This window comes from Oreochromis aureus, linkage group 15, assembly GCF_013358895.1.
Source record: "Oreochromis aureus strain Israel breed Guangdong linkage group 15, ZZ_aureus, whole genome shotgun sequence".
NCBI lineage: Eukaryota > Metazoa > Chordata > Actinopteri > Cichliformes > Cichlidae > Oreochromis > Oreochromis aureus.
The window spans coordinates 34699618-34723997 of record NC_052956.1 but is presented as its reverse complement, the minus strand read 5'-3'; the positions used below and the strand labels follow the sequence as shown (position 1 = coordinate 34723997).

The 24380-nt window shown below is 40.6% G+C and overlaps 1 long non-coding RNA gene across 1 annotated transcript; it reads right to left on the bottom strand.

The window, feature by feature from the left end:
• Positions 1–484: 484 nt before the first annotated feature.
• Positions 485–18147, bottom strand: LOC120433132. The gene is made up of 4 exons (XR_005608343.1): positions 18115–18147; positions 3466–3612; positions 3192–3232; positions 485–940 (listed from the first exon to the last, which is right to left on the bottom strand). It is a non-coding gene; the product is annotated as an uncharacterized LOC120433132 (long non-coding RNA).
• Between the last annotated feature and the right edge of the window lie 6233 nt (positions 18148–24380).

The following is a 24380-nucleotide window of genomic DNA, read 5'->3' as shown; positions in this document are numbered from 1 at the left end:
GACTCCTGTATTCTATTACATCCCAAAAGATCCAGTGACTATGGGGGCCATTTCACTATAGTGAACTCAATTTCATGTTTAAGACACCAGTTTGAGATGATGTGAGCTTTGTGACATAGAGCATTATCCTCGTGGGAGCAGCCAGGAGGGATGGAGATGGTCAGCAACAACACTCAGGTACACAGTGGAGTTTAAATGACGCTCACTTGGCACTGCGGGGCCCAAACTGTGCCAAGGAAATATCACCCAGATATTTACACCAATCCTTGATATAAGGGGGGACTGATCCATGCTTTCATGTTGTTTATGCCAAAGACAACTGGATATTTTCTCTTTTTCAGACAATTCACTGTAAATTCTAGAGAAATCACACAAGATCAGCAGTTTAGGTTATTGGATATTCAATAATCATCTTTATTCCCACTCTGATGCTCATTTTGAACTTCAGCAGGTGATCATGACCATGCATTTGTACATACACTGAGATGCTGCCATGTAATTGTCCAAGTAGATATTTTTGTAGACCAGAAACAATATACAATATACAATGTACATATACAAAGATAATACACACCAGCAGTAAAGCAAACTGTGCACAATGGCTATGCAGTTTTTTCTGTAATTATGACGTTTCTTAAAGGAGTTGGTTCATAGGAAATAAAAATCAGAAAATAGGAAGTAGTGCTGGTTTCTGCCTCAGAAACAACAGGAATGAGCTCCTAGTATATCATTCAAGGTGATCACTGGACCTTGCTGTGGCTCGGTGGGACTCTGTCTTCATTGTAAAGAGGATTTCTTGGAGTATGCATCCAGCAGTGAAGTACATACACACAGTATCAGGGAAGTCACAGTGAGGATAATAGGAGCCATTTTGCCCTGTTGTGTGAAGGCCTCAGCAGCATTCACCCCCACTGTTTAACACTCGTACCCTGCAGGGACACTTGCAAACACACAAGGACACACATAAATTGGATAACATGAATTTATTTAAAGGAAACCTATTATGTTCACTCCCAGCTACATTTTTTTATTGTTAGACTCTATTTGAGTAGCTTTTCACGAGCCACATGTCAAAATAATCTTTATTTTATCCTGGACCTTGTGTAACCTCTTAGTTTATGCTCTAAAATGAGCTGTTTCATTTCCTTCCTTTAAGTCAACAGTTTGGGGTTTTTTCTGATTGGCATTAGGTTTAAACAGCGGGAATAAAAAGCATGTGGGTGGTGCTTTTGAGCTCACAGCCAGAACTGTATGCCTAAGATGACCATATTCAGTATCAGTATGGCTGACATCATACAGCGCCAAGAGCAGAAAAAACTGTTGGAAATCAAGTGTTTAGAGCAGTCTGGAGTCAGTGGGATTTTGGCTCAGGGACTAATTCCATATATGATGGCCAAATTCTTTGAAAGCTGGTCTTCTAAAACAGATATAGGCTGAAATTTAAGAGGTGCGCATGCTTCAGTCCTTTTCTGTTTCATTGCAGATGTAATGAAAATGTTAGAAAAGAGCAAAATGAAAATATAATCCAATAACGTGGGTTCTTTTAATTTTAGGCTACACTAAAATTCATATACAAATTAGTACAAATTAGTTTCATCAACAAGTTAAAACACTTACAATTAACGAGTGTTGAGGGAAAGTACTATTAATCAATTACTGCAATCATATCACTTTTTTTGAATTAGTAATGGTAGGCAATGGAAAATTTCTAAATACATTTTGAGTGTGGCAGTGCACCTGCTGCCAGCTGAGCAGTCAGAAACCAACTGGGGCGAAGAAGATGTGTGAAGAGCCACCAGAAGCCAAGAATTGCTTTCTACATGTTGCCAGAAATAGTGTTAGCATACTGTAGGTACTTTGAAAATCCAGTTGCAATCCAGTTGACACACAGTAGTACTCATAGTAGTGCATATATTTGAGGGACACTCAAGTCTTGCTCAGTCAGAAAGAGAGCTCACTTAAACTCTAAGTCAGTTACCGTGGCAACAGATCCTCTGAAACTGGTAGTTGGCAGGTTTTCTTCCACGTCAGAGTCTGACTCCTCCCCTCCTGCTACAGCTGACTCTCGTTTTATTACCTCATTCATACACTTGATGTCAAAGCACACAGCAGAGGACGTTAATTTGCACAACTTTCTATTTTCATAAACGCTGGTTAGATGACAGTTTGTCATACTTAACATGAATGACTGACTGATAATCAGTCAGTTATCAGTATCAGTGTCAGGTTGTCAGTCGGCTCTCCTGCACTACAACACTTATTGTACATTATACCAAACTAACCACAGTTTAAATAAAGCTGATCCATGTGAAATTCAAATGCAAAATACACACTGATCAATGATGTGATTTGTGGTGTTGTTATCAGCTGCACTGATGGAAATATGCCTCTCAGAGATAACATCATGTTCGAGATCACGTGACTATTTGTGTGAAGATGAGGCTGAAATAACTTTATGATTTTAAAACTAGACTTAATGCATTTTAAAGAGAAATTTTGAATGCAGACTTCAGAGAGTCTTATTGTATTCTGTATGCTGACATATTGAAATACAGTCATTAAATAATGCTGAGCACTGTAAAATGTCTGAACCGCAACACTGTTTCCACTGAAAGGTTTATAAGTAAACTATTTATCTTAGTTGCTGTTGACTGTCAAGTTACAGCTGAATAATAAAAGATCAAATGTAAAATTCGTTAGATTCATCTTTTATCTGTTAATGAAAATTCAGGTTGATTGAGTGGACGACACTGATTAACATGATGCTTTTCTCTCCTCCTGCTCTTATAACAAAAGTCATGCCCCAGTCATATTCCTTGGTCCACTGGATTAAAACAGAGGCTCTGCTCTTTGCTCGTTGCCATGGTGAATCAAGGTATGTGAGCTCCACTGATGATGGTGATCTGTCGTTGCTCACGCACATGCTTAACTCTGGGTGAACATACTAAGAACTGATTGAACTAACTGTTATCAGGCTTTCTGGGGTGGAGTGTTTTCCATCTCAGAGTTAATCCACTCAAAGTTTAAAGACAGAGTTTGTTGAATCTGCTTTCTGTAAGAATGTCCATTTTTCCTAGCAGCAAAGAACGCCATAAAGATGAGCTGATAGCAGCATGTTCTTGAGTAGGAGTAGTAGCATATGCTTTAAACAAAGGGGGCTTCAAAGAACCAGGGTCTATATTTTTACTCACCTTTTAATAAATTCTTGCTTTAGTCTTGTTTAGTGCCCCCCCTAAATAACATACAGACAAATGACAAGACCAATTAGAGAGCAACCAAGGTCTCTGGCAGTCCTTTGCAGTTTTGAAGTGTTGTGTATTCATAATTTAATGGCTAATTTTGCGCCTATGCTCTATGCTTCTAGTTTTGCTAAATATTGTTAACAAAGAGCCACAAAACCAAACAAACAAATAAGGACCACGTATTATTTCTTGCAGAATAAGAAATAAGAAGAAATAAAGATACATTTCCAGGGTTCTCGGCTTGATGAAGGGTTGATGTCATCCACGAAGCGATCCCGGCTACAGTATTTATTGCCAGTGAAAATCTGCTGGCTCCTGGGCCTCGGTGACACATGGCTGGGACTCACTGCACCTCGACATAATGCTGCACCTGGATAAATAACAGTTTATGTTTCCATGCCCATCATCCCACACTAGTTCACATCTACGGTTACACTGGTCATTCCCCTGCCTGCAACAGCCAGCACCACATCAGCAATATTAAACAGGTACAGGGCCTGGCCAGCCCTTCCTTTATTTATCTCCTGAGCCTTATCATCCATGAAAAGTGCTGAAAATGTGTGGATCTGGGGGCTCCCCATAGTAGTAGTTACCCACCCATCCATCAACAGATTCTCTCATAAAATCACTTCACTTATCTTTTCCTGTTCTTTTTAACCCATCGCTGGATCTTAATAGCTGGTGACACTACTGGCACGGGGGAGAAGACAGCAGCCTCTCTGTCTCACCTCGGATGATAGATGGAAGATGCTAAGGTTATCATATTGCATAGAGTGCTGATGCTTGGGTGTTTGTGTATGTGGTGTTCCTTAGAGGTGGGACACTGGGTACAAGTGTGTTCAGTTTGTCTGGACCTTTAAATCTATGTACATGTAAGTATTTCAGACTAAAGTGGAGGTTGCACTAATGTATAGAATATGCCAGTATTTCCATAAAGCATTGAGCTGTAGACTACATGAGACATATAAATATTGGAAATCAAGTGTTTTTAATAAACTGCTTTAACAGTATGTTAATAAAAATATGCTAACTCATATGGATGTCATATCATGACAGTAGCCTGCATATAAAATTACAAGGGGACAAACTACAAATTGACTTAACAGGTATTAAAAGTTTTGTTACCTGCTGCAGTGCGGCAGTGATTCTACCAGTGTTCCTACAAGGTTGCTTGATTATTGAGATTTCATACCTTACAGTATAATGCTCATCGAGGTGACTGTTATTGTGGTTTGGTGCTATAAATAAACCTGAAATGAACAGAACTAAACATATAGGCACCAAGCTAAGAAGACCTAGCTAACTGGAAAGCAAGCAAAGCTAATGCATGACTCTGGTACATGAATAAATCAGGAAAACCTAGAAGTTCCCAAGTGGTCCAGTTGGTATCCTTGGCTGCAGTTCAGCGTGTACAGGAAGTGTCAAGGGCAATTAATGTGGATAGAAGCTGGAATCAGCATCAGCTCAGCAGAGTGTATTGAGTGGAGGATACAGGTTTATAGAGGTAGGTAGTACTGAGCAATGTTAGCATGAATGTCATACAGCCAACAGCTGCACTACTTGAAAGAGAGAAATTTATAACACAATATTCCAATTAGTTTTTAGCACTGTTTAAGGTTATATAGTCACTCACTGGCAGTAGCTGTCAGAAGTTTAGTAACATAGAAACGACTGGAGTTGCATATTCTTTCACATCCACAGTGGTATGTTAACATTTTCTTGGTGCTTGGTGCCTTTAATGGTCTAATTTAAATTCTGTTGAACTTTCAGACCCATTTTTACACTGGTGGTATATTACCATGGTATTTTATGTATGCATTACCAAAGAGCTTACTTATATATTTTTCAAATCCTCTGGACAGAACAGTGAACAAAGACATGCAATAAATGAGACGGGGAGTGTAAGGCTCAGTGTGATTTTTCTATTTTGTTTTTGGATTCAGTGATTTAGTTTCTGCTTATTTTTTACTTTCATTTTTTTATTGTGTTCTTGGTTTCTGTCTTGATTTCGTTATGATTAATCTCTTCACTGTTTTCCTATTTTCCTGCTCCTTTGTTTTCACTAAATTTTTATAATGTTGTCCCGCTGTTTTCCCCTGGATTTCATGTTTAGTATTTGTTTTTGATGTCTCAGTGTCTTCTTGTTTCACTATTGGTTATTTTTTCATTTCCTAATTTACTAGATTTTTCTTGTGTCTTGCTTCCCCCTTTGTTGAGTTATTTGCATAGGTTCTGCCGTGCTGATTAATCCTTTGTTCTGTCCTGATTTCTCCCGACTCCTCGTGGAATTTATTTTTCTCATTTGAACTTTTCTGATTCTGGATTTTTGCTTTTTATTTAAGCCATTCAGCCTCCAGCGTACTGCATTTGGGTCCTCACCTCTGCTCTCCACACTCTTTCTGACATTGTGTATGTTTGAATTTATGTATTAAAGTGTTCACACTGTTTTTGTAATTGGTTTCTATTTTTATAAAACCCTCCAGCACACAGTAATAATACAACACTAATGCTGTGCATACAATTACATCTATCTGAAAGAAACTGTAGAGTCAAAGGTTACTGTACTGCCTCTTCAAATTAGCATCTCCTTTGGAGTTTTGGGAATGCTGTCATGTCATGTTTTCTGTGCTGTGCTTCCTGCCAGGCCTTTCACACACTGTGCCCACTGTCCTTACACCTCCTCTGTCTGCCAGACATTTTTTAAGTTGTGAGTGGTAATCCTGTGAATATTAGGTCATCTGTAACAAATGTGACAAGTGGATGGGGGCTGAGAGGTTTGGGGTAAAAGGTTATTGACCTCCTACCGGTAATATTAATTCTGAAGGGTGCTTGTGTGAGTTCATCATGTCTGAGTCCGTGCTGTTAAATGTTTGAATATGCAATAAAAGTCTTCATAAGTTCACTCTGGTTCCTAGTTCTGAACTTGTTTCCCAGGAGTGGAAACAGACAAGATCCTGATAGAACTGAAACTCACTCGTGGTGACATGTGTTGCTCTCTTGTTATGTTACTCCCACTGTTATTTATTTTGATTGGATCTTGTTATATTTGGGTCAGTTTTGCATTTCTTTCTATGAAAAAACAATACAGGTGTTTATGCTTTTTCGACAGTTGGAAAATTAAATTTTTTAAAGGTTTGATTGCCGTGTTTTTCAAACAGACCAAAATCTGAGGTTTTCTCTTCCTCCATGGTTATTTCTTCATTGGAATGTGAGTGACATTACCTTTTACTGAAAAAATGTCTGTGCATAATCCTTAACATCTGTGAATTCCTGAACCAAATTTCATGGTGTTTTCAAATATTCAATTTTGTGTCACTTTGGCCCAAGGTGTGTAATCAGCACCAGGCTGGCATGCCAACCAACATCACCATTCAAAAAATTATTTTTTTATGTTTTATTTTACTGTTTGCTGGAGAAAATAGGAAAAATATTTTAAAATCAAAAATCATCTAGGTGTATATTTTAGAACATTCTCAAGCTGTCAGGTCTCAGAAAAAAACGTCAGGTCTCAGAAAAAAAGCTGTCGGGTCGCAGGGAAAAAACAAAACAAATGTCAGGTCTCAAGTCTCAGAAAAAAGCTGTCAGGTCTAAAAAAAAAAAAAAAAAAAAATCCCCTAAGTAAGCATTTGTAATAAATACTCTAGTTTACCCGCGTTACTGAAGTTCTTCCTTCAAAAGTGATGCAACTCTGTGTTTAACCACAGAAAACAGTGTTTAACTGAATCCAGCAGCTCTTCAGCTAATGCAGTCGTATGCAAACGGACAGACTTGCTGTGAGTCACAGCTAACATTTTCTCATTAACATGTTACACAAAAGCCTGGCACTCTCAACTCTAAACCTAATAAATATGAAAAAGGTGCAGACTCATGGATATTATAGAGGATATTTGCACTTGAAAATGCATGATTTAATGCCTCTTTATGTACACTGCAGTTAACAATGGGCACATTTTAGTGATTAGTCCATTCCCACCAGTGTAAATATTGATGACAGCTTTGTGCTGAAATACTCACCTTGTTGATGGCTGCTGTGCACACAGAGAAGCATATATTCATATATTCCTGTAAACATCCTTTTTTCAGACATTTTACTCATTTACTCTTTCAAAATGCTTCTTTTATAAGTACGGGCTGATGTGTCAGCGTCTCACTGACGCTCCATTCAGGTTGTAATTAATTAATCTGAATGTAAAACACATTAAGCACATTGTCGCAGGGAAAATCAAAGCTCACAATACCCAGCACATCAGTGCATTCTTTAAAATGCATTTAGATAGCATGTCAGTTTTGGCCCTCAGGACTAGTTTTATTATATCTTACCAGGAAGCTACAAGCATTCAGAACAGTTTTTACACTTAGGCTGTGTGCCACCACAGCAGATCTGACATGAGCAAAATATCAAACGACAGTTGAAGTACTAGTGTTCTAAACTAATGCTTTTATTGTTAGTTTCAACATTAATGTTACACTTTTACTATATATTGAGTTTTTGTAGGTAGATTTGGGTTTTTTCTTTTGTCTTCCCTAAATAAAGTGGAGCTGGTTGATTTAATTGAGCTCAAGTTATTATGCAGGCTATTATAAAATATTTTACATTTGTGCTGAGAAAAATGTCCCGGTTGCTTTAACAGTGTATCTTCCTTGTAGCAGTCAATGTTGCTACATTTGACTAAATCTTCGCAGGAAATATACAGCTGGGTGTTTGACAGTGTTGGGGCTGTTACTCAAACAAGCATTACACATTACTTTTCTTGAAATTAGCAGCAGTATGTCGCTTAGTTACTCACTGGACCCAGCACTGGTCTTTACATGTTTTTTGTAATTTTACCTCTGTGTGTCACCACAGTAGATTTTCAGTCAGATAATCAAGATGTGATTGTCTGATTTAATTCAAGGAGTTTAACTAATATATTACATAAACTGTTTAGCAATTACAGACCTTTTTATTCAAAGTGCTCTTTTTTCACATGCTAAAGCTTGATTAGATGAACTAACATAGTTTGAAGTATAAGGATTGTTTTTAATACTTAGATGAGTCAGTCAGTTAATGACTGCCTGAAGTCTAGAATACGTGGACATCAACAAATGTTGTTTCCTCCCTTGAGACAGCCAGCGAGGCCTTTACTGCAAGGATCACGTCTTCAGTAACTGAGAAGTACTCTCTGTTTACAAAACAGCTACTTGTTGTATTTCTGCATTTCAAATGGTTTGCATCTTACATTTGTGTAACTAAGATTTTTCTACCTCTGTGGATTTCAGACAGCCTAGGCTTATAGCTCTTATGAATGGATGTTGATTGTTTTTTTTTTCTTTTTGTTTATTTTGCTTCGTTTTTTCTGTTTTCATTTTCATTTGATTACCAAATGTAGTGAAAAAATCTGATTCATAGTAGAGATCAGACAGAAAAAATAACTGGGTCTAGAGTTTGCAAACATACATTTGTCTTTTTCTTCTGAAACATTCAGAAAATTTGCGCTGCTTAAAATAACACTTTCTTTTTAAAGTATCATGTTTCAAGAAACCTCACTGTGCATCATCGCTGCAACATCAACTTTTCAACTCGTAGTTTTTCAAAGACACACACACATACACGTAATCACAAACACTACGTTCAAAAAATACCTTTATTTGTGCACATGAATAAAGGTAAAGGGAGCCCAGTAAATACTTTAAACTTTTTTCAAATAGTCCTCGTCATCTCTGAGGTGTTTTAGAGTTTTTCTCACTCTAATTCATATAATTACAAGGAGTGGAAACACTCCTTTCACCCATCCATTGTCTTCACTGTTTATCCAGTTGAATATCTCCACTGGGCTGGAGCCTATCCCAGCTATATGGCTAATAATACGATAAATAACAAAATAAATAGTTTAATAGTTTTTTAGCAGAGTAGATTTAGATATTAAAGTCTGCAGTAGCTGTTCAGACCAGGACTTTGGGCTGTCCTTAGTCACCTAAACATGAACTGGATCCGATTTTGGAGCTCGGGTAGTGATGTAAAATCACAAAGTGGTCTTTGTTATGTTTATTCTTGTGCTTATGTGTTCATTTGTGTACGAAATCGGCTGCAAGTTTGAAGGCAATTTTATGAAGTGTTGAAGGTGCTTTACACAGTACTGAACAGTGAACGTAAACATTATATAATTGTTTACTGGAATACTCCACGGGGTATATTTGAGGTGGAACAGCTTTCTCATAACTGGCCTTGTGGTTGTTTTATTCACCCGCAAATGTTTTGACATTTTCAGCTAAAGGCAGAGACCACCAGCTAGCATGTTACCCGGCAACATGGAAAAGAATCCTGTGTAGAAGTGACTGAATTTGTTTGTGGCATTTTAAGGGGGTTGTGATACTGCAGCAATAAATGTCACTACAATGGAGATCTCCTACACAGCGTTTAGTGTTTATTGTGTTTTAGTAAAGGCATTAAGGAAAAAGAAGGGGAGAAAAATTCACAGATGCATGACACATTTTAAAAGCTGGAATGGTGCCTCGGCCCATTAACGATAAAGGGGAAAGTGGGGGTTGATATGCGCACTAATGCATATTAAGCACAACGGTATTACTGGCAACTACCATCACTAGTCTTTATGTGAAAGAGGCTTTAATGGATAATTGATTAAGCCATAAATTAGCACCCCACAAACAAGCAAATCAAAAGAGTGAAGACAGGCAATTTCTCAGTGAAAAGGGAGGGGGCAACGAGAGGGGTGTGATATTTTGTGTGTGTGTGCAAGAGTGTGCACCTACAGTATGAGTGTATGGACAAAAATGTCATGATTTTGTGTATTCACTGGTTCATCTCCATCTGTCCTTCCATTTGTCCATCCTTTCCTCAACTAATGATCATTTTATTCAGGCTCATCCTGACAACACATTCTCAGTTTTAAGGTTTTTACATGAATTTAAAATAATCCTGCTATCCATCAGTTAGTCACTTCTACAATGGGAAATATGAATCACTTTCTCATTAGTTATAATTGCCTCTCTCTCTCTCACACACACACACACACATTCCTGTTCATTTCCAACAATTCTTTCATCCACTAATTCCTCCATCAGTCTACCATCCACAGCTATTCATTCTTCAACTGTCCATTTTTTCTAACACTGGCCCCACACAACATAGTTTGCATCCATGCACGTATCTGCACGTTCATATGTGTTGCTCTTTAGAGGTTTTAGTCTGTGAGTCATTCGTCTTTCATCAGTTATTGTCCCCATCGCTACCAATCTTTTCATTATTTGATCCTACATAACAGTTAGTCGTGTAGTTAATGTCTTTATTCAGTCTTTTATTTACTTATTCGTCTATTTTTTGAATAATTTGTTCCATGTTTGTACTGGTTCTGTTTAAAGTCACCACCAAGCGTGACCTTGGACCACTGCAGCCACCCTGCCCAGGACCCTCTTCCCTGGAGAGAGCATTTCAGCTGGAGAAATACAGCGGACAGAGCCAGCGGGCATTTGACATTTCTCTGACATTTCCGTTCCCCCTGCTCCATTCTTTGTACATACACCTACTTGTAAACAGTATGATGGCTTTACACAAAAGCTTGGATTTTTGTAACAATGGCTTACTGGGTAGCACATAACCTTTTACAAGGCACAGGGAGCAAAATACAAGACCTCCGAATCTCAAATTCTTTAGATCTCACTCCCTGTGTCTACCCACCTTTTACAGTGAAATATTGCTTCCAGGACTGTGTATACTGAAGAAAATAACAAGTGACGCCACATATTAAAGATCAAATGTAGAAGATCTAGTCTCTTGTGGCTCTGACCAGTATATGATGTGTGTGTCTATTACACAGAACTGCCAGATTTCCAGCATCTGACCTCAGCTGCCCTCTGTGCCATGCAGTTCAGTTAAAACTGTCCTTCTCAACCTAGCCAATTTCCCATTACTTTACACAGCCAAGGTTATGTCCTTGTGTGACATCCCATATCAATGGGAAATAAATTAAATTAAGGAGGTAAGATGCCATTTCGTTGGGAAATGATTCACCATTTAGCTTCTGAGCTGCTACAAGTTCTCATTATCTGAGCTTTGTGTAGCGTGGGTGAGGAACAGAGTTAGACAACAATACATTAAACTGCAGACCGCTACCGAGAAAAGTTCTTCGTATTATTATTCTTATTTCTCAATGATAAGAATAGTTGTTCAGTAAAAATGAGTTGTCCTGCAGAAGCATATATGAATATCTTTCCATATGCAACTTTATCTATCTATCCAGTTCTGCTTTTGATGCATTCACAGTGTGTTTGGGATCATTGTCATGCTGACAAATAAGACCAATCAGATGATTCCCATATGGTGATGGTACATTTCTGTGTTCATATTTCCATCGATTTTGACAAGATCCCCAACACCACTGGCTGAAATCCAGCCTGAACATGACAGAGCCCCCACCGTGTCTTACAGATGGCTGTGGGCACTCAGTGTTGTCTTTTTTTTTACTTCCTCCATGCATATTGATGACATATTCAAATGAAGACCTTTTGCTACCACTTCTTATTTTCAGCCCACTTCTTGTGTAATTTGTCTTTTTCCTTGTTTGTCATGGTCTGGGTGAGTGCGGGGTTTTTCCACTCCACTGGGCTCCACCTTCAGGCAGAGACTCCAATCAGCCTCCACACCTGGTCCCAATCAAGTCACCAGCATATAAGACCAGCATTCACAACAGACCTCTGCCAGATCTTCTGCTAACTCACGTTAGTGCTAGGCTGCCAAGCCCTTGTGAGAGCCCTTAACTACTGCTTTTCTCCTCACCGTGTTTTCTTTGTCATAGGACCCACCTGGCAGTCACACTTCCCAAGCTAAGCTACTCACATCTCCACCTGGACGCTGGTTCTGTCATCTGGTTGCTTCCTTTCCATCATTGGACTACACCTGCCTGCCTCCCTGCCAAGTCCCTCGCTCCAAGTATATTGTGGACCCTCTCTGGACACTCCTCACCCGGAACCCCCTGGACACCCCCTCCTCGCATGACACTTTAACCTGCAACACGTAAGCCCTAACCACCATAGTCTAACCCTTCAGCTGTGATTCACTAGACTGCCACTGACTACTTGTCGCCTCTCATTATAGTGACTGCGTACCTCCATCCAAGCCGCTGCCCCTTTTTCCATTCCCAGGATCCGTCCATGAAATCTAGCACCTAGTCATAGCACTCAGTTTCATGCTCATAGTTTGACCTCATAGTTCTCAGTTCATAGCTTCCAGAGTTCATAGCATTCTCCGGTCATAGCATTCATAGTTTCCTGCTTTGTAAATTAACTAGGCACTGTAAATAAAGCACTGTGTTCACGCCCGTTTTGCCTCCCTCTGTGTCTGCATTTGAGTCCACACCCACAGCCTGGCCCTCTCCGCCGTAACATTGTTTCCATTCCTTACGAAGCTTTTTGACTGCCACCCTCCTATCCTTCCATTTCTGGTAAGGCTTTAGCAAACAATAGATGGATCAACTGAAGGGTGCAATCTGCAAATCTCAGGTCAAGTGTCAGATCATGAATTTCAGATAATGTTCATCTGTTGTAGATACTTTTGGGGGCCTGCCACATCTTCTCTTGTGCTTCTTTTGTCCAGTTTTCTCAGTTTTGTTAAAGGATATTATGCACACTGTCAAGTTTTCAGCTGGGAATCACCTTGTTGGTGCAAAAAACTATAATATGGGTGTCAGACTGTGTAATCTTTGGCATTTTTCTGAAATGGGAATTTTTCTCATATTCAGCTAAAGACCTTTTTGTGACAGCAGTCTGTCACAAAAATGCAATTTATGTACGGGGAGCGAAGTAACAAAGTTGGTTCTTTGGTCAGTTGTTATGTGTAGACACAGCACTGGTTCTTTTTTTAGTTAAGTGTCTTTTTTATGTTTGAATGATTCATAGTTCAATAAGGCGATATCATGAGAAGGAGTTGAACATAATTTATTTGATTTATTTATTTTACAGAATTCAGTTTGAGGTATTTGGTGCTTAGACTCTGATCACAGCAGAACAGGTAGTGATAGGGGAAGGACCCCTTGAGTGTGGATGATGGTGGTGGATATGAAGATGGAGCCTGAGTGAGGAAGGAGAGGAGGACATGGGTTGCATGAAGGCGTCTGCACGGGAGAATGACAGCTGCATAGTGAGATTTAAAGTACGGGGAGTGAAGGCAGAAAGATGATTGGACTAGACAAGTGATGTCACACTGTCACTTGGATTAGCTGCCAACACCTGGGAAGCAGACAAATGTGTGACTGCAGATCTTCCTTACTGAACTTACACATAAGCTTCATTTCAACGTAAAGTGGATTAAGAAACAAAAATTCATTTTTCCGACAGTAGTCACAAGGACTGAAGTGAAAATGCACAAGAAAGCAGTTAATGTCCAAAAAAAAAAAAAAACTTTGAAAGACCTTTGGAAAGCCTGGAGAACCATTGCACAAGACCGCTTTAAAAAAAAAAAAAAAATGACATTAAAGTCCAGCTGCTTGGAAACAAAACATGAAGAATTGCCGAGCGGCTCAAGATTTGCACAGTGCTGTGCCTGGTATTGACTGATTGGTCTCCAGCTACGACAGCGCAGTTGGTCCACAGCCCACAGTTTTTACTTTTTTAACTTTCATCTGGTTGAGTCGCCTAAGCTGAAATTAGCCACAAAAAGTTCAGCTGTAATACTCAAAGGCATGTTTTGGAGAACATGCGGGGGAAATGATTTGAACTGCAGTGCATGTAATTTCATGCTAGCTCATCGAGGAGGTATTTTGGACACCAAATAATCTTTACACACCATCTTGGCCACTGACCAGCTTTGCCTCCCTGCAATGTATTCCACCTCCTATTAAAGATCTAAAAACTAGCAGCGACTCTAGAGGTGCAAAAGAGGCTGACCTTGAAGGTGAGATTTGCCTAATTCAGCCCTACAGCATGCAGCTTTGTACCACTACCACGTTCATATACCTAAGAATATATCCTAACTGACACATAAAATTCAAATGTAGACATTACATTCACTAAAACACATAATTTCCCAGCATACTAATCAAACGTGGGATTTCTACCACATGCAGACACAGTGATCGTATTTATACACATTTATATACACATACTGTACACACTCCATTAATTAATCATTGCCCACAATTTGCAGTGCAGCAGTCATAATTATGCCATCATTCAACATTCACAGTCTGAATGGAAATGAAGCAAGAGCTGTAGCGAGGTCTCCACAACATTCAGTTGCTGTTTTACCCAACCCATCAAGGTCACCTCAGTCCTTAACAGCAGTATGATCAGGGAAGCAAAATACATGCATGTTTATCCTCGTCCTTAAAAAAAATCTGCCTTGTATTCCAGGCATTTTATCAGCTTCTAGACTAACAAACAGGATCATTGAACATTCATTATGCTGATATTCTAATACACTAGCACTGGAGATGGTTGGCTACTAAACAAAAAATAAATCAGTGTAATGGTTCAAACCAAACTAGCGCATCAATACATGAATTAGTGTGTCAGTTTTTCACCTTTTCTATAATGTTTCAGTATTTTGTGTGCATTCAGGGTGCTGAATTTTTATAATGCTCCAACTCATGCAGCCGAAGACTTCTAATTATCTCCCCTGAGGTGTACCGGTGTATGTCTGCATGTCTTTTTCAATATTAAATTAATCATCAGCAGTGTAAATGAATCACATAAGGTTGGTTTCTTTTGGCACATGACTTATCAACATGCTACATGTTTCCGTCTTTAACATATGCTGCGATTTTCCGTCCTTAACTCTCGTAAATTGCCGACTATTAATATTTTCAGTATTTTATAATTGTCCGTGTTTCCAATAAGACAGCGTCCCTATATCATCTTTGTTTTGGTATAATGCTGTCTGCGCTTCCTGTGAATACTCTAACCCAGTTTTAAGGATTTTCATTTACATATCTTCAACTTTATGTGCGTGAGTGTTGGAAATGTCAAAAGTGCTGTGTTCATAACATCCGTTTTCTCTTTTCATATCTAATGCTCTTCTTTGCTGTTCTTTCTTGTTACTACTCGCTGCTGCAACAGCGGTTTCCCCACAGGGATCATTAAAGCTGCATAACTTCACACACTGGCAGCCCCGAATGAAAGGGAAACATGTTTGAATATTTTTTTGCTTTTTTTATGAAATATCTTGTAAGCACACAGTGTGCTCGTGGGCAGCGGTCTTTGCCAGAAATGTATTTTTTGGAAACTTGCATGCACGCGACTGAGCGTCCACTATGCAGGTTGTATGGTAGCGTTATTCAGTCTCTGTGCTGTGCAGTCTACGGCAGGCCCCAAGAGAAAAACACATGTCAACACCCACGCTGCTAAAATTAAGTTTTAGTTTGTCACACTAACTCAGAGTGTAGACTGGGTAATGCTGAATTAAGGTTGTTTTGCTTTTACCACCACGGCTGGCAGAGTGCCGTTTGCGTGGTGTTTTATGGGTGTGCAGCGCCAGAACGAGTTGGAGCGATCCATTTGACGTCAGACTGCAGTGCAATGTCGGCAGCTAATTTTCTAATAACCGAGGCATCTTCTCTGTTTTTGCATCATTTATATACCTGAGAGCAGTGTTCACAGACCGGGTTCCTCTTAAAATGCTGTGCATCGCTGAGGCTAGACCACTACATTTATCCTTACTGGATTGAGCATCATGACTGGGCTTCCCAAATCCACACTGCTCATCAAACCATTGCAAATTGTCCTGACTGGCCGGCATCGAGAGGAAGTCGAGGCACTAGGGTTCCTGCCTGATGCGATTTATTGCCCCGCACACAACAGACTAATGGCCCATTGGCTGCAAACAGGGAGCAAAAAGAGGCTGCTGCTGTTGTTAATGAGGACTGTCTGTGAGAAGAGGGTGGAGAGAGGAAGAGCTAAAAAGAGATGAAAACCGAGAGAGAGAGAGAGAGAAGGAGAGAAAGAGAGGGGGACGGCAGATGGAGTGAAGGGGTGAGAGCGAAAACGAGAGACAGATCGTGACGATGAGCGGAAAAGGGGACTGAGACAGGAGTGGAGAGTGGGAGGAAAATGAGAGAGAACAAATGTAGAAGAGAGACAATAGAGAGGCAGAAGCTGTGTGAGAGAGAAAATTGGGGAAATTGAGAAACAATAGTACTGAGTGGTAAAAAATAGCATGTTAGAGTAATGTGATTACTTTTTCAGTAATGACAAGCAGAAGCTGTAACAATTCACTTACTGCATCACTGTCAGTAATCACACTAATACCCCCTAAACTTTGGGAATTTTGGTGGTCAGCTTGTTTTCCCTTTTACTAGGAATTATATGGGAGGGCCGACATTCATTTAATCACTGTGTTCAGGGAGAGACTGCTGTGGGGCCTGTTAGGTTGGAGTAGTGGGTAAAAGAAGCAGAAAGCAGCTAGCCTCGAGCAAAGTCTTTATTTAATGCCATAGCTGCCTTGTTTCGTGTTGGATCTTTTTAACTATTTAGGCACTGGTAGGTTTGCAGAGCTCACTGTGTTTTTCAGATTTGGAGATCTCAGCAGGCAAGAGTCCTGGAGCTCAGTCATCAGGCCACCAGATTTTGATGACCTCCAGATTTTAAGCAGGTTGAACTTCTGTGAACCCAAATTTATAGCCTATAAATTTCTTTACAACACTGATGAGGGACTAATAAATATGTGCATACTTATTCCTACTCCATTTTGGACCTGATGGTTGAGTGGTTATTTAATGGGATGTTGTTTACTTTACTTGAGCACATATGTATGTGTGCATGTATATGCAGGTATCTGTTTCTATATGTATTTGTATATCGTCCAGCATCACGTCTAATTGATGTCTCCTGGTACTGTAGTGTCACTGTTGTACAAGCTGAGGAAAATCTGTGCAAAGCTATTTTTGTCAGTGTGTAGCTAGTCCTTTAATAAGACAGCATGTTGGGACAACTTTCATATCACTGAAGGAAACTGAGTAACAGAGAGTTGTTAAAAATAACTAGCTACTTTAACTATCCAACAAGTAAGTGAGTATTTGATGATACTTTTTGACCCGTGCTAAAAAGATGGAGAAGAAGAACAGAACGGCATACAGTATTAGGGTGAGGAAACAACAAGAGGTGATAGATAAAATGAAGGAGAGAAGAAGAAAAGTGTAAAAGGAAACTGGAGAAGTGAGAGGAGTGAGTGTACTTAATACTGCATGATCCTTCTGACAGCTCCCGCTTTTATAACACAGAGCACATGGTGGTCTGTTCAGTCTGACACACAGGCAGAGGGACTTGTCCATCCGTGTTCAAACAGCACGTATGGGTATACACTAACACACACATACTCAGGTTGAGTTGTAGTTTGTGGAGCCTACAATGTCGTGTTTCCCATGCAGATCATTGGTTTTTCTGAAGTGCCTCAATTTAGTTTAAACAGCATCAGTGAAAACTAGGGATGGGTATCGTTTAGGTTTTATCCGATACCGGTGCCAAACCGGTACTTTTGAAACGGTGCCGGTGCTTAAACGGTGCTCAAACCGGTGCTTAAAGAATGGAGAACACAAAATTGGTCCAAAAACCTCTCATGTTCAGCTGGTTTTTTGTAAAAAGATAACAATGTTAGCCTTTTCTGCAGCTATAGGGCATATATGGTCTCACTCTTGGCTGGAAGCAGTGCTTAAACAATGGAAAAAACACAAACTTTGTCCAAAAACCTCTCATGTTTAACTGTTTTCCACTTTTTCTTTGGGTCATTTTAGCCTTTTGTGCCAGGGTGAAGGGAGTATCTGCCATCAAACAAGAAGACAGCCGCATGTAACTACGACGCTGTTTGCTAGTTCACCTTACATGCATTAATGTAATAACGTGGTTAGCGTACTCAACGTTAATTACACACGAACATGAAGCTACTCACGCAGAGGAGAACGGCTGCTGCTGCTGCCATCATCATCCGTCATCATTTCTGCTACGCTGACAGGGCTAGGGGCCAGGACTCTACTCTTTTGGGGGGATGTTGCTAACTCCAGGTCCGCTAACAGGCACCACACCCGCAGTAGATGTGCACGGTGTGAGGTCTCGCAGCAAGCTATCAAACACGGCAAATTTCTCGGCTTTGAAAAACCCCTGCTATGTGTCGCCAGGTGTTTCATCAGATTTGAGGTGTTACCTCCTTTGACAGTATCACAGTATCAGCTTAAAGCACTTGTTGCAGGCTGCTCAGTTTGCATCTTTTGCTGTGAAGTACAGCCAGACTTTTGACCGCTTCGCCTTGGGCATTTTTAATCTGTAGCTCTGCTCTGAAAGAACGTACGTACCTGGCCCCGCCTACTATCCTCGGAAACGTAAAATGATTGGCTAGAATTGGCTCAGGAAAAAAAAAGCACCGAAATAAAGCACCGAAATGTGCGCTGCTTTTCGGTCTGGTTACTACCGTTTATGTCAGAACCCGGTACCCATCCCTAGTGAAAACGGATGCTCAGAGTCCAACATGATTTTTTAAATTCAATTAGAAATAAAAGATGTGCCCTGAAATATTGGGACATGCAGTTATGAGAGCTGTCACTTCCCATATTCTATCTTCATTTTCTTAGACTTGCATTAAGACAACTCAAACATGATTACATGGAAGCAATGTCCAGTAAGAGCGGGATCTGGACCATCAAATCCAATTAATTCAATATGTATTCAGAATTCCTCTTTATCAGAGGCACCTATGGCTCAGGTCGTACAGCATGTTGTCCACTAACATTTTGATAATGGTGCGCAATGCTGGAATTTTTAGTATCAATCCAACATCAAGTAAATGCAGGGTCAGTATTAAGATACCAATGGTAAATGGCCTGTATTTGTATAGCGCTTTACTTAGTCCCTAAGGACCCCAAAGCGCTTTACACTACATTCAGTCATCCACACACTGGTGATGGTAAGCTACATTGTAGCCACAGCTGCCCTGGGGCGCACTGACAGAGGCAAGGCTGCCAGACACTGGCGCCACCGGGCCCTCTGACCACCACCAGTAGGCAACGGGTGAAGTGTCTTGCCCAAGGACAGAACGACCGAGACTGTTGGAGCCGGGGCTCGAACCAGCAACCTTCCAATTACAAGACGAACTCCCAACTCTTGAGCCACGATCGCCCCAGGTAATAACATTACCATAACTGTTCACTTATGTAGGGGAAAGAAGTGTGTCGTGATCTATGATTAATCATCAGTTTTAAATGAACACGTTTTAATGACAACTAAATCACTGTGATTTGTTTTGTACACAAAAATTAGCGATCACAATAAAAAACATCTTCCAGCTTTCCATATATTTTGAGACTGCGTGTTTTCAAATGTAATGTAAATGTGTCTGTTTTTAAAGCACTTTCAGTCAACCTCTGTTGTTTAAACATGTCACATAAATACATGTGACACACATGTCAGTCAGCACAATCAGTCATGACTAAAACATTAATTTCACCACTTTATAGGGTATCTGTAAATTCCTTGTCTCTCTGAAAGACCGTGACAGTGATCGTTGTCTCTGTGCTGGTGGTCTGCGTCTGTCTGAGAGATCTTCTTTCTTTGATTCTTCTTCCAACACATCACTGTTTTCAGTATTTTCATTTAATGCTGTAAAGGACCTCCACACGATGCTCCACTTTCTCACTCACTGCAGCCTGTGTGGCTCAGTGTTGCTGAGTCACGTGACTGCAGGACAACTAATGCCACGCTCCAGATACCTCAGAAGTCAGTATGAGTTCTTAGAAAGGTAGAACCATTCATATATCACTAGAAGTATCGCATAACACTCTGTGTCTGATTTATTTAACAAGTCACAAATACACAAAAATGGCAACACAGATTAAAAGTTTTACAGTTGTACTACTCTTTACATTTACAGTCCCCATCTTGGATTGTTAACATGGGGTTGGTGGGGCTGCTTTGAGTTTCCAAGTGGGGAAATCCAAGTTGAGAGGGCATTCCAGATTAAAAGTCTAACTGGGAACTTGGAAATTTCGACTTCTTACTGGAATGCAGCATAAACACAGCAGAACAGGGAGGAGAGGGTGGAGCGAGGTGTGATTGCATGACAGGAGTGGTGTTTGTACTTGGGTTTGTACAGACTTGTCTGCTAAAACATGGATCCTACTAGACTGGTATTGAAACTGACACACCTATACCAGCATTCGTATCGATGTTATTGATATTTAGGTCGATCAATCCCTACTTTTTGATGTCCAGCCCCCCCACATGCTGACGTGTGCTTGGGTAGCACACAAAACTGCTAGTTGGCAGCATTCTTGCGTTGCAGCTGTGCTCCCATTCATGTGAATATGTTTGTCATCAACAAACATTTTAAAGAGCTTTGGCGTATGAGCTGTCACCTTAAGACTGCGTTGCCCTACATTCACTCAAAAATTGCACTGAAGAAGTTAATTAGTGGATGCACCAAAGGTTCCTGCAACTGAACTCAGAAAAGACAGTTGTTTTTGGCCCTGAAGAAAAAAAGAATACATGTTTCTGCCTATCTGAAAAGCAAATTTAAAAAATCAGCAGATTACCTCTAAATATAGCAAAAGAAATTAGAGGATGTCTGTCTATAGTGAACAGAAAAATATATTCACAGGTTTGTTTTTAGCAGATTTTAAGAGTTCCTACAGCTCTTAGTAAAAAAAAAAAAAAGATCAGACAAGTCACCATAGATGGCAGCCCCCTTCCTGAGCCTGCTTATTTCAGAGGGCTTAAACTATCAACCCACATAGCAGACAGGTCTGGCCCGGATCCGGCATCAAGCTGGCACTTCTGACTGACTGGTGTCATGGCAGGGTGTATGTCAACCAGGTGTGGGCCAGGTCCTGCAATGATGGCACTGTTTATGTGATGGCATGCTACATCTGGCCCGATTATGATTTGGTTTATGTGGCCCAGGCTCGTAGAAAACAGGTCTGGCCCGGATCCGGCATCAAGCTGGCATTTCTGACTAACTGGTGTCATGGCAGGGTGTATGTCAACAAGATGTGGGCCAGGTCTGGCCCACAAATGCAGGTTTGACAGGTTTGTGAGTGTACACTTTATCCAAAACCTAGTGAGGGTTTACTCATGTGTTCCACTGGGTGGCTGTAGCTCAGGAGATAAAGCTGGTCACCTACTGATCGGAAGGTTAGTGGTTCGATCCCTGCCTCCTCCAGTCTGCGTGCCAAGAGTCTGAATGTGTATGAATGTAGTTAGGAAGCACTCAGTTTGGAGAGATTGGGTGAATGTGGCATGTTGTATACAGCACTTTGAGAAACCTGCGAGAGTAGAATCGTCATTCTATGTGGGCCAGATCTGGGCCATACCAATTTTGCTATGTGGGAAAGGGTTCTTTGTCTTTTCCATTTTTTTTTTACCTACCCATCCATCCACCCACAGCTCTTTCCTGTGCAGCTACTAGAGGGCACTACCGTATTGAAAGCTCACTCTGGCGTGTGTTTTAATTGCATGTTCGTGGTATTCTTTAGTACTTGCAGATGTGTATGATATTGGCATGCTTAACAGTGTTGTATATTTGTGTTTCTGATGCTTGAGGCAAATAAAGTCCGATAAAAGACTGGTAAAAGGTAGACTAGCAAAGAGCCACATTGTTCCCACCCGTGCTCTTTTTTCATTTGCACACAGCAAGGCATTGTTCTCAAATAACAAAGTATCGTCACTGCCCCTCTTCGTCCTTCTTTGTTCTTCTCTTTGTTCCGTTCACCTCTGCTTTTTCATTGAACTTCATTCATCCTGATCTATCCACAAAACTTTTCTTCCATCCTTTTCCTATGCACCCGGCTCTGCCTCTCCCTTTACACCTGTTATTAATTTCTACATAAATATATCACTCACACTCTAATCTAGTCTGTAAACTACCTACTTTCCCAAAAATTGTATTTAGACTTGCAGGTATTTTCTAATTTGTTTGTTTGTTGGAGTATTTTCTCTTTCCTGTTATGAAGCCTGCCGTTGGTCATGCTAGAGGTGCGGGCCAACTGTCCTGTGCCCGTAATCGTACAATCAGCGATGTCGTCATCAGCTGAGTACACCTATATCACTTTATCGAGATTATGAATTGTAGGAGGTCAGCATAAACAAGATGTTTAGGGGTGTTGTTGCCAGGTACACTTGTGTGTTCCCTCTTTGCTCTTTCTCACTGCACAGTATTGCACACAGTGAGGAAGCACACTCTATATGTGCCTGCCTGTCTGTAAGAGAGAGGAGACCTTCCCTCTTAACATATCTTTACATCTTCTGCCTTCAGCAGCTTGACTGGTTAAATACCCCTGACTTATCTGAGCACCTACTCAGACATGATCATAAAGAATTACTCAGACACTCACACACAAACACGCACACACACACACACACACACACACACACACACACACACAAAGTTGTTTTGTGGCTGAGCTTCAAGGCAGCCAAGCACATGACTCTTAAGCCTGAAGTGCTCACACTAATGTCATCAGCACTGTTAGAAAACAACCTTTATGAACCTTAATGAGTGTGTGCACTTCTGCTTTCAGTAACTCAGTTCCAGTTCCTTGACAAGTAAATTACATCTCAAGTGGTTTCCCTTTTGTTTTTTACTAAAACAAGTTGGGCTGCACACTTTCCGACTACAGTCGTTCCTTTCAAAGCCGGCCTGCTTAATTAAGCATCTTTCAGTCATGTTACCGAGCAGTCTCACAACAGAAAACAGTGTTTCGGATCGCATAATATTAGCAGACTTCTGTTAGCACAACGTCTCCAAGTCTGAGACCCTCAGCAGTTCTGCTGTTTTTTCCAGGTTTCTTACAACAAGTAGCCCTTTTCCACAAGCAACTACAACCCAGCAACAAGGGAAATGACAGTGCAAAAACCAACACCATAGTCCCAGAGTCTGACAAAAATGCATAAACCAAGCAGCAGGTATACCATCACCTTGATGTCCTCCATTGTTGTGTTGTATTTGTGTCGAATACAAATGGCGTCATGGACTTTCAGACACGTTGCTATGACGACCCCACGCACATTGAGATGGTACTCAGTCGAAATGGAAAAACGGCCGGAGTCAAACCGAGCCAAGCCTAGTAGGTACTAGTGGAAAAGTGGCAAAATGCTTCCCCCTGCCAAAGGCTCACGCTGAACGAAAAAATTCCATTCATCAGTCCATTTGTAACATGTGTCTGCACGAACCACTGAAAACACAGTATATCCGCTGTATGTACAGCATCTTCCTGTTGCTCTTTGATTTAACTGACTGTGCCCTGCAGTGGAAGGTCCCTAGGGTGTTAAGGTGAACACAGGGAGTTATTCCCACAGCAGTGCTGCGGTGCAAACTGTCACTGGCTCAGCAAACAGGAGGCACAGAGGCTAAATGCCTGTTTCTGCCAAGGGAGCAAGAAGCGGAGGAGAGGAACAATGGATGAGAGCAAACAGCTGCTTCACTGCTTCTATTGAAGTTCAAGCAGGGAAAAAAGGAGCTTTGTAGCATTCTGCTTTAAGAAACATGTTTCCTGCCTCAATAGCGTACACAGCACAGCGCCATCACCAACGCGGTATAAATGCTTTAGCTGATTTATTTAAATATTTTTATGCTTAGGACTAAATTGCTGTCAGTGTCAACTGCTCTGTTAGTTCACTGCTCTTCCTGTGAATTCAGAGAAGACTAATTATTCCTGTGATTTGTTTCCTCACCTTGTGCATGAGGAAAGTATTATTTCAGCTTGATTAAAAACAGGGACTCCCTGCAAGTGTAACATTTGTAGAACAGTGTTCCTGATGTGCAGGTAGCTGTCAGCAGACTGCCCTAGTCTATAATGGAGATGCTGTAGGTACATCTACAATCCCCATACATCTAAGAGGGGGTCTCAGTGCTCTCAAACTCAGACTGAAGAGCAACACCCAGTGGACAGCTATAGAACTCTTTGCCCCCGAAGGTTTGCATATGTCAAGGTAGAGCGATTGTTCAGAGATGCATAAATAAGTGAGATTATTTTCAAAGTCTGATCATTATGGCAGCAGCTCTGGAAACTGTCTGTGCCCTCGTGTTTTTTATGATTTAGTCATGCTAGAATCCCTCTTTGCTCATTCTGCTGTTTGCCATCTATTTTCATCACTACCCCTCTGATGCAACAGCGCAGCATCCATCTCATCAGATATTACCATCACAAGTAACACATGGATCAAAATCGA